Genomic DNA, 9,288 nt, shown 5'->3' on the forward strand with positions numbered 1-9,288 from the left:
TGGTAATTGGGGAAAAGGTGTTTTCGTTAACGCGTTCATCTCATTTCATTGAGTATTAAAATGCGCAAATTTGCCACAATTTAATATTTTCGATATTTTAGAACAAAATTTTTTTGAGGAAAAAACTTTGTCCACCCATATCTCCACCCACAGTGACTTCTCAGAAGATAAAACAAGCGGAAGTGAATATTTACCATCAGAAGATGATTCTGTTAAATCATGTAATCAATCTAACAAAACAGATTTTAAGAATGTCACTATACGCATCAAGTCAAAAACTCGTAAAACTGTTAAGCGTAACAGAGTAAACAAAAAGATAGTCCTCCAGAAAAATAATAATACCGCAGACTTCGATCAAAATGCAATACCAGATTCCACATCACCAGGTGCAAATGATATAGCTTTGTCCCCTCCATCTAGTTTTGATAATTATTCTAACGAAGTTGGTAGTCAGCAAACGTCTTCAAGTTCTCATGTAAGAAAACGAGCATCTGCTATTGGTGCTCATGCACCTAAAATTATTGCAGCCACTAAGGAAAATGGAGAACTGGTTCGCAATGAAGCGTACGTTTGCTGTTTTTGTCAACGAATAGTCCAAAACGCGGCCAGACATTTTGAACTATTACATAACAGAGAAACCGATGTTGCTAAAATACTAGCGAAACCAAAACATTCAAAAGAGAGAAAAGATGGATTTAGAAAACTTATTAGATTGGGTAATTTTTACGACAATACCGAAGTACTGGCTACGAACAGGGGCAATCTAATATTAGTTCGACGTCCAACTGAAAATAAATTAAAATTTTTGACCCCAACAGACTATGGACCTTGCCCGTATTGTTTGGGGTTCATGTTAAAAAAACACTTATGGCATCACGTAAAAAACAGTTGTACTGCTAAATCTCAAAAAGACGATCAGGATAATGGTCGACATATTATTGCTGAGAGTCATGCCTTATTGAACGACGCATTCGGTAGAGAGTTCTCAACAGACTATGTTACAAAAATAGTGTGCAAATTACGAAATGATGACATAGGAACATATTGCAATGAAGATGTATTAATTCAAAGGTTTGGTTCTATGTTGTTTGACAAATATGGAACTACACAATGTGAACTAATAAGGCAATCTACGAGACAACTGGCACGCTTAACTTTAAAGTTACGTGAAATTGACAATTCAAAAAGGCAATTGACAGATTTTCTTGTACCTCGAATGTTTGACCTAATAATTCAAGCAACAAAATTTTTATGTGTAACACATCAAAATGTCGCACTAAGGCCTGAATTTGAGTTACCGCCACTAGCATTGAAAAAATGTGCTTACGAGGTGGTAATGAAATATTGTTATGCTTTTTAAGTCTAATGGACTTGGAATGGAGTACCAGAGTCTCATCAAGTGCGCTTGCTACTATGTATAATAGAAAAATGAATGCTGCTGAATTGTTGCCATTAACATGACCAAAGAACAAATTTCTCTATCAAATTGTGCAACAATTAAGACGTGGAGTCGACTGGCTTCCCTAACTCTTAGTAAGATAATTCTTTTTAATAAAAGAAGATCAGGGGAAGCCGCACGAATGACAATTGTTGCCTATTGTTCAAGACCTAATTGGTCCAGTCAGTCTACAGAGGAGCTAAAAAAATATCTTACCGACTTTGTCAAGTATTCAATTTATCGGAGACTGATTATGATTGGATTGCGCGACATCTTGGACATGATATCAGGGTGCACCGTGAATTTTACAGGCTGCTTGAAAGTGCAGTCGAGTTAACAAAAGTTAGCCGCATATTGTTAGCAGTTGAAAAAGGGCAAGTAAACAAATTCGCTGGAAAGTCATTGGATGAAATTAATTTAGACGGTAAGTTGGTATATTAATCAACACTTATGACATATAAAAACGTATATCTTTGCAGATATTCCAACTGAAACGTTACAAAGCGATGAAGAAGATGAAGACGCAATACCAACCCAGGCAAGCGTAGGAGAAAATGAGGACCTGAATTAAAGCGGTAAGTGATGAATAGGTTCGGCTTTGTAGTGTAAAACTATTAAGTGTTATATTACATGCAGAAGGTTCCAACGCAAGCAAAGAAGCTGTTATAAAAAACGGTTTTACGGGATATGCTTTTTCCGCTCTTACCCCTCACTCTCCATTTGTTTGTAAAAAGGAAATGGAAAACTGAAAATTTTATACCCGAAAAACCCAAAAAGATATTGATATTACTCAATTTTTTATGGATAAATTGCATATTGTATTGTTGTCGTTTAGCTTTTCTTTCCCCTCACCCTTTTCAACAATTTTGCTCAGAAAAAAGTCGAACCATCCTATTATGAATTACTCTTCTTATATCAATTTCGAGGCAATAGATACCGCGGGGACAGGCATTATTTTTTCTACTAAAATTACTTTGTTATACGTTTTTATGTTTAGTCAGACAAATTAAGATAGGAGATAAAAGGGAAATTGAAAATTATAGAAGATAAAAAAGGTAAGTAGTAAATACATTTTTGACTTCTCCCTATCCCCCTCTTAACGGAGAAGCGCAAAGGTAAAAGATGTTGCATTTAATTTTTTTGAATTCCTGGTTCTGGTACTATTTCTTTGATAACATCTGATGTTGAATAATTATTTTTGAAATGGTGCGGAAGTAGGTATTGATTCCATTAGCAGGGAATTCATACTTACACATTTTAAGACAATTTTTAATTTTTTGTTACCGATACTACAGTTCCCCATCACCGTGAAGGTAATTATACACATATTTGTTTTCAGAATATCCAGGTACGATTAAGGAGGCAAAGATCGTTTCAGAGTTTGTTAAATCGCCTGTCGTCCAGGTTGCACAGAGTAAGTGTATGAAAACTAAAGTTGATTAACCAATTTGTAAAGTTATATTATATACGAATAATGTATTACGATTTTTAGAAGAGGCAGTAGCTAAGTCAAAAAGCAGTGCCCGACGCCCTTGGTCTTCCGACGAAAAGCAGTTCGTTTTAAAATTCTTCATAAGTTCAATCAAACGAGGCACTGTTCCTGGAAAATCGGATTGTACGAAATGTATAGAAGAAAGTAATGGCATATTGGCTCTCAGGTCCTGGACTGACGTAAAATTTTGTGTCAAAAATCACTTGGATAAATTGAAAAAACAAAATTCAAAGATGTTCTAATACTTATATTATGGTTTTTGATTTATGTTTCATTTTTCTAACATGTACTTTATATTGTAAAGTTGATCCGTACTTTTTTATTTTAATCTTGTAGGTACAGGGTTATTCATTTCATTTTGACTCGTACCTACAGCCTTGATTAGAGTTAATAAAAAAAGAACTTTAAATACAATAGTTGTAGGGTTTGTTATGTTTTAGTGATATCAACACAAAACATTTGTATTTACAAATTGTAAACAAATTTCAGACTTGTATTTTTTGTAAAGAACGCCCTGTGTATTATGAGCTAAAATAAAATCTGTCATTTATATTTGAACGATCAATTCTAAACTCATATACTTTAAAAACTAATGAAGCCAGTATCAACTAGATTTATATTTTTAAAATTACGATAAGGACAGCTTTTATTTTAGGTAATGATATACAGGATTTAAAAAAAGGAATAAAATAAAAAAATAAAAGACAATTTTTTACAATTTTTAAAAACAAATATTTTCTTTTGATATCTCTAAAATATAATACATAGAAAACCCTACAAAGTTTATATTTGTCTTTCTTTCACTTGTAATTAATGCTGTAAGTATGGTTAAAATTATTAATAACGCTGTACAAAAAGCATGTTCTGGTAATTTTCGAAATTAAAATAAAGTTTTCGTTTGTGTTTTCCAAATTCCATTATGCAGTATACCCACGGACCGAGATTTTTACTCCTTTTAAAAGATTTTGTTTTTCAAAAAATACGGTCTATGTATAGGGTACCCAGTGAAAATATGAAAAAATAGTTATGACTAATGACCAAACAAGTTAATTGCAATAGACTAATGAGTATTTTGCTTCGACTTGGCAACACTGGGTTAACACATTTTTTGGAAACTCCCTAATTGCGACGTTTTCAATTAACACACATCGAGTATCCTGATATTAATAACAACACGATAACACATTGCTTTTAATGTAAGTATTGTGACAACGTTGTCACAAGTGAAAACCGAATACAGTTTACTTTCTATGGAAGTTATTTGTAAAAATCTAAGTTTGCGTTTACTACCAAAAATTGCACATCTGGTAGCGCATGTTTAATTAAAAGTGCTTCAATTGAGGGTTATTCATGTGTTGTCACAACTATTTTGGGGCGCGCGCGTGTGTGTGTGTGTGTTTTTTTTTTTAAGAGGGGGAATCTTTTTTTCGGATTCCAGGCATAGATGTTTCGCCTGGATATGTGAGACTCGACACACGACACTGAGTTATAATAAAAACTCGGCTCTAGTGCCCCTACTCACTAAACCCTAAAACCTCTTATCTTCTATCCTCTCATCCCCCGCGGACCCGCCTTTTAGGCATTACATCGCAGAGGGAGGAATTAGCTGCTGCTCTTCCTTCTGATACCTAAGATTTTATATCTTCTTCTTTCCTCTAGTAGACATTTGTTCTTCTCCTTTCAATGGAACGCAGTTCCGTAAGGACTTCCGTGACAAACGAATTAATTGCGTTCCAGGCAGCTTCTGATGACAGCATTGCTTCTACTATTGTCTCTGGTTGAATGTTCTTCTTCAAGTTCATCTCCAGCTCGTCTCGTTGTAGATCAAATCGTGGGCACTCAAAGAAGACGTGTTCCGCGTCTTCACTGATTCCTGGGCAGGACGGGCTCTCCGGTGACTCATCATGCTTGAAGCGATGAAGATACGTCCGAAAGCGTCCATGTCCTGACAACATCTGCGTGAGATAATAGTTGGCCTCGCCATGACTCCGCTTCAGCCAAACGTCGATCTTTGGTATGAGACGGTATGTCCATCTTCCGTTTGTTGTGGCATCCCATTGCGATTGCCATCGTGTGATGCTGTTCTGCCGTTGCGTGTGCGTGTGCGTGTGCGTGTGCGTGCGCGTGTGCGTGGGCGTGTGCGTGTGCGTGTGCGTGTGCGTGTGTGTGTGAAAATATATGTGTATATACGGTATACGCAGGCAAGTGAAATGTCAATCTACAGTTGAATTAACTTGAGTTTTGGCTATTCGTTGCGAAATTCATTTAAGTTGCTAGAAGAGTTACTTTAGTAGTTTGTTCCTAAACAATTGACGGAGTAGTTACATACTAACAAAGTCTGTTGTCTTTCAGTTGACTCAGTAGTTACTATTTCAGTTAGTTCTCTTGCAGTTGTCTGAAACGGCTGTGCCCTCGTATTATTCACTGACACGACACTGTTGTGTTTGTAGTATCCGTTAAATTGCTGATTGGTGATATCGTCGCAGATGATGTTGCATTATTTGTAGTCGAAATAAGCAAAGTTGTCGGAGTAGTAGTTGGTAGCCTTTTTATGTTTTGGGTTTTGTTTAATTTTTGATTTAGATATCGCACATACTTTTTGCATTTTAATAACTATTCTATTATCCGGCGATTGTTCAGACACTTCCATAGCAATATCATTTTCACCTTAAAAAACCACCAGCTTGGTTCAGAAGAATTAATAGTTACAGTTTAGAAAACCTTAGTTTACATAAAAGAAAACAAGTGCTCTTTGATCCTAGAATTGATATATTTTCTATCTCCTGAGTTACTAGACCCTGAATGTGTTTCTTCTTTCTGACTCTTTGCGTCATTTTCTATGCAACACGCATATTGGGGATAATGGCAGGCATTAAGATTTATGTTAAAGTGCAATCCGTCCGGACAATTGTAGAGGTACGGTTTTTCGTTCGAACAAAATCTCAAAATGTTCGTACAATCTTCGCTAGGAACACATACCGTATACAACTTTACATAGGTTAATAAATTAAACAAGTGAGTAATAACTTTAAGCAAATTGGCAATAACTAGAAATTATTTTAGATATTCCTAGTTTGACAGGAAGGATTCTGGAAAAGCCGATTTTCAATTTGAATTTTGTCCTATTCGAGAATTTTACTTAAAACGAAAGGACCACAAAAATTTAATTTTTAGTGTCGGGCTAGATCTTTGATCTCTCTTTTCGTAAAGTTTAATTACTTTTATTTGAATTTTTTAGAATCTTCGGCCAACTTATCATAAAAAAATTGGGTTTCATTCTGATGGTTATCTATGAAATTGGTGAACGGCTGTTATGAATCTGTTCATTCGGGTTATTAAAAAGGTAATAACCATTGGCAAAATGACGCAAAAGAAATTGTAAAAAGCGGACTTGGATTCGCTGAAAAAAAACCAGAGAGAATTTCACGCCCTGATAAAGTAGATAAATAGATTTTTTCTGATTTTATTTTATGACAGAAATAAAAGATTTAAGCGTACCTGAGTGTTTATTAATGTCAGCGTAATATTTTAATCACACACGAAGATACCTAAAATCTCATAAATATTAAAATTTTTAAAAATCGTAATTGCAAAAAAAAACGTTTACTACAAAAGTGGGGGGGTGCAGGTAATACAAAAGATAACTATGATAATAAACTGCTGCCACCTATAGTGACTGTTACAATCAGATACAATTACCGTCAAACAGCGAACTCGATCTAATGCGGATACCGATTTGGTGAAGTAACTTTTATTTGGAGGGGGACGGGCAGTAATCAGTATTCTTTCTTTTGTCATACTCATAATAATAATAGTCTATGTAGTCTAATAACTGTCATTGAATCGTAGTACTTCTGTATTAAAACAGGTTCCTTGAGACCTAAAGAGCAGAAATTATTTCAGTATCGTGGCACATTCCTTCCTTTTTTTTTATTGGTAGCCCAGAATATTTTCAAACAAATGCAATCAGATAATACGACTTTTCTCTAGTGGGTCAATGTTGATTTTCTTTTAACTTTTGACTGGAATAACCCCAACGATATCGCGCGAATACGCTTATTTTTCGTGTTGTGTCCTTCACGGTCGAGAACTTCGGCAATGTTCATAGGTACCATAGTTGTGGTCTTGTTTTGAATTGTGACAAGTAGAAGTTTCTATCTGGAAATTATCGATCTCCAAAGCGTCCTTCTCGGCAGAAAGATTTTAGCGAGTTACGGGAAACACGGAAAACACTGGGAGCTGAAGTTTCTTAACAATAGCATTTTAAACAACGTTCAGTTTTATTTCCATTTACTTAACCTTCTTTTAGGTATATGTTATTGATTACTTTGGCATTTATCAATTGGATCGTTATAGGTCAATTTGTTTTTCTAGACCCAAGTCTAGAGAAACAAATTGACCAATTGACCAACCAATTGGGGTACATATTTTTTCGGAATTGGCATTTGTCCTTTTTGTGTAAATCACAAATGACGGTTCTTTTGAAGCGACAATCTTTTGCTACATGGCTCGCTTTTTAAAAGTTAAAACACTCGGCGTTCCGATGCTCACCAATATCGATCTTTGGATTTTAATTCATCTCGTCGGACTTTGATAATTTTCGAGAGATGCAATACATCTGACATACAGTTGATTAGGTGTTGAACAATGAAGTTCTAAAGGCAATCCTCTAATAAGGCAGGAAATTGGTGAGTCTGCGTCTCGTCTATACTGTTTTATAAGCGCCAATTTAGCGTGATAATATCGTGGTAATAACATCATTGTCTCAGCTTTTTTACGCGCAACCAATTCTAATATTGCTGCATAATGGGCGCATCTAGAAAATTGAGCTATCAAAGCTGTTTTCTATTCGCCCACTCAAGACGGAGACAGACGTTGGCTCTCTGCCTATATGCGTTCTTATTTTGGTCCTATCTGTTTCTATCTGTGTTTGTAGTCCATAATCTCCGCTATGTCTCTTTCCAGCATTGTTCAGTGTTCAGCAGATGTTAGCATATGTGACACAATCTCTGTGATCGCCTGGAAGCTCCTGCCCAGCGTGATTTCCATGTTTTGTCTATGTCGCGCGAACCTTGGACATGCTGTTAATGTGTGTTCGGCGTCATCGGCTTCATCTCAGAACTTGCACTGTTTGCGCCTTCCCGATTCTTTTCACATATTTCCTGAAACATCCATGGTTGGTTAGAATTTGGGCGAGCTGGAAGCTTAGCTCAGGCTTTCTCGTATCTGCGAACCATCTGTTTTGCTAAGCTATCATAGTAGTTTCCTTGGCCGCTTTCGCTGCTCCCGGGTTTCTGTCTGAGTCGATAAGTTTGCGCTCTTGTATAGTCAAGTCTATAGGTGGAATACTAGTGATCACCTCACTCGACACCGTCCGGTAAGCTCGGGCAACGTTTATGAGTGCTTTCCTTTGTATGCTCGTCAACGCTTCTCTGTACGTGCTCACTTTCATGGTCTCTGCTCATATGGGTGCGTCGTATAATATGATTGATTCTCCAACAAGAGTTGATCGGCCATTTTTTTTGGGAGTGTTACTGTAACCGCTAGAGTACTGTCCTTTCTTGGCCTGGCATCCCCTATCCGACAGTCTTCCTTCCCCATACTGCCGCATTTCTTTTCGAGCGCTTCCTTGATCTCTTCTTTGATAGTGATTGCTTCCATACCTCTAATATGGAGTACTTTCCGTTCAGTAGAGTTTGCTCCCATTGTCTTTACTTTCATAGTTCCTGAGGGTCTCTCTATATGCTCATGCAGTTCTTTTATTGCCACGTCTTCTTTTTCTACCGTGATTAATAATTTTGCCTCTGTTGTCTACCCTATTTGCCTCAGCTTCTCCACGCTTATCCTATTTATACAACGCATTGCCAACCACTCATCATCTCTTGTCTCGTCTCCGACTTTTAGTAACATTTCCCACAGCATTCCATTTGAATCTCCTGGTTGGATCCTTATTATTTTCAGTACAGCAAAAGACGTCTTTAATTTCCGTTAGTTCAGGGTATCTGTTTTTTTACAGGAGCTGTATTCTCTTGGCGTCTCTGTCTTCCACTATTACCACTTTGGTAACCTGGATTTGATATTGATCGGGTTTCCGGTTTTTATTTCGGACTTGTTGTAAATGAGGTCCTCCCTCCGTTCTGTGTACGTGTGCCGACATAGGGCTGGTCGCCTGTGATAGCGTTTCTGTAGTAGTCTGCATGTGTGCGTCGCTAGACATCGGTTTGTACCTCCCCTATCAATAATCCAACTTTGCACTTTAGTCCTGTTTAATTTCCTCGCCTCCTCTTTGATTTCTTTCTTTGTGTTTGGATTGGCTTGTATTAATTGTATTAATCTATCAATCTCTTCCGTATGTTTA

General features: G+C 36.7%; 1 long non-coding RNA gene across 1 annotated transcript; it reads left to right on the forward strand.

Moving 5' to 3' along the window:
* The first annotated feature begins 989 nt into the window (after positions 1–989).
* On the forward strand, positions 990–3,681 carry LOC132703710 (uncharacterized). The gene is made up of 4 exons (XR_009619135.1): positions 990–1,862; positions 1,918–2,013; positions 2,778–2,852; positions 2,931–3,681. It is a non-coding gene; the product is annotated as an uncharacterized LOC132703710 (long non-coding RNA).
* The last annotated feature ends 5,607 nt before the right edge of the window (positions 3,682–9,288 follow it).

This window comes from Cylas formicarius, unplaced genomic scaffold (genome assembly GCF_029955315.1).
Source record: "Cylas formicarius isolate icCylForm1 unplaced genomic scaffold, icCylForm1.1 PGA_scaffold_10__41_contigs__length_53128322, whole genome shotgun sequence".
NCBI lineage: Eukaryota > Metazoa > Arthropoda > Insecta > Coleoptera > Brentidae > Cylas > Cylas formicarius.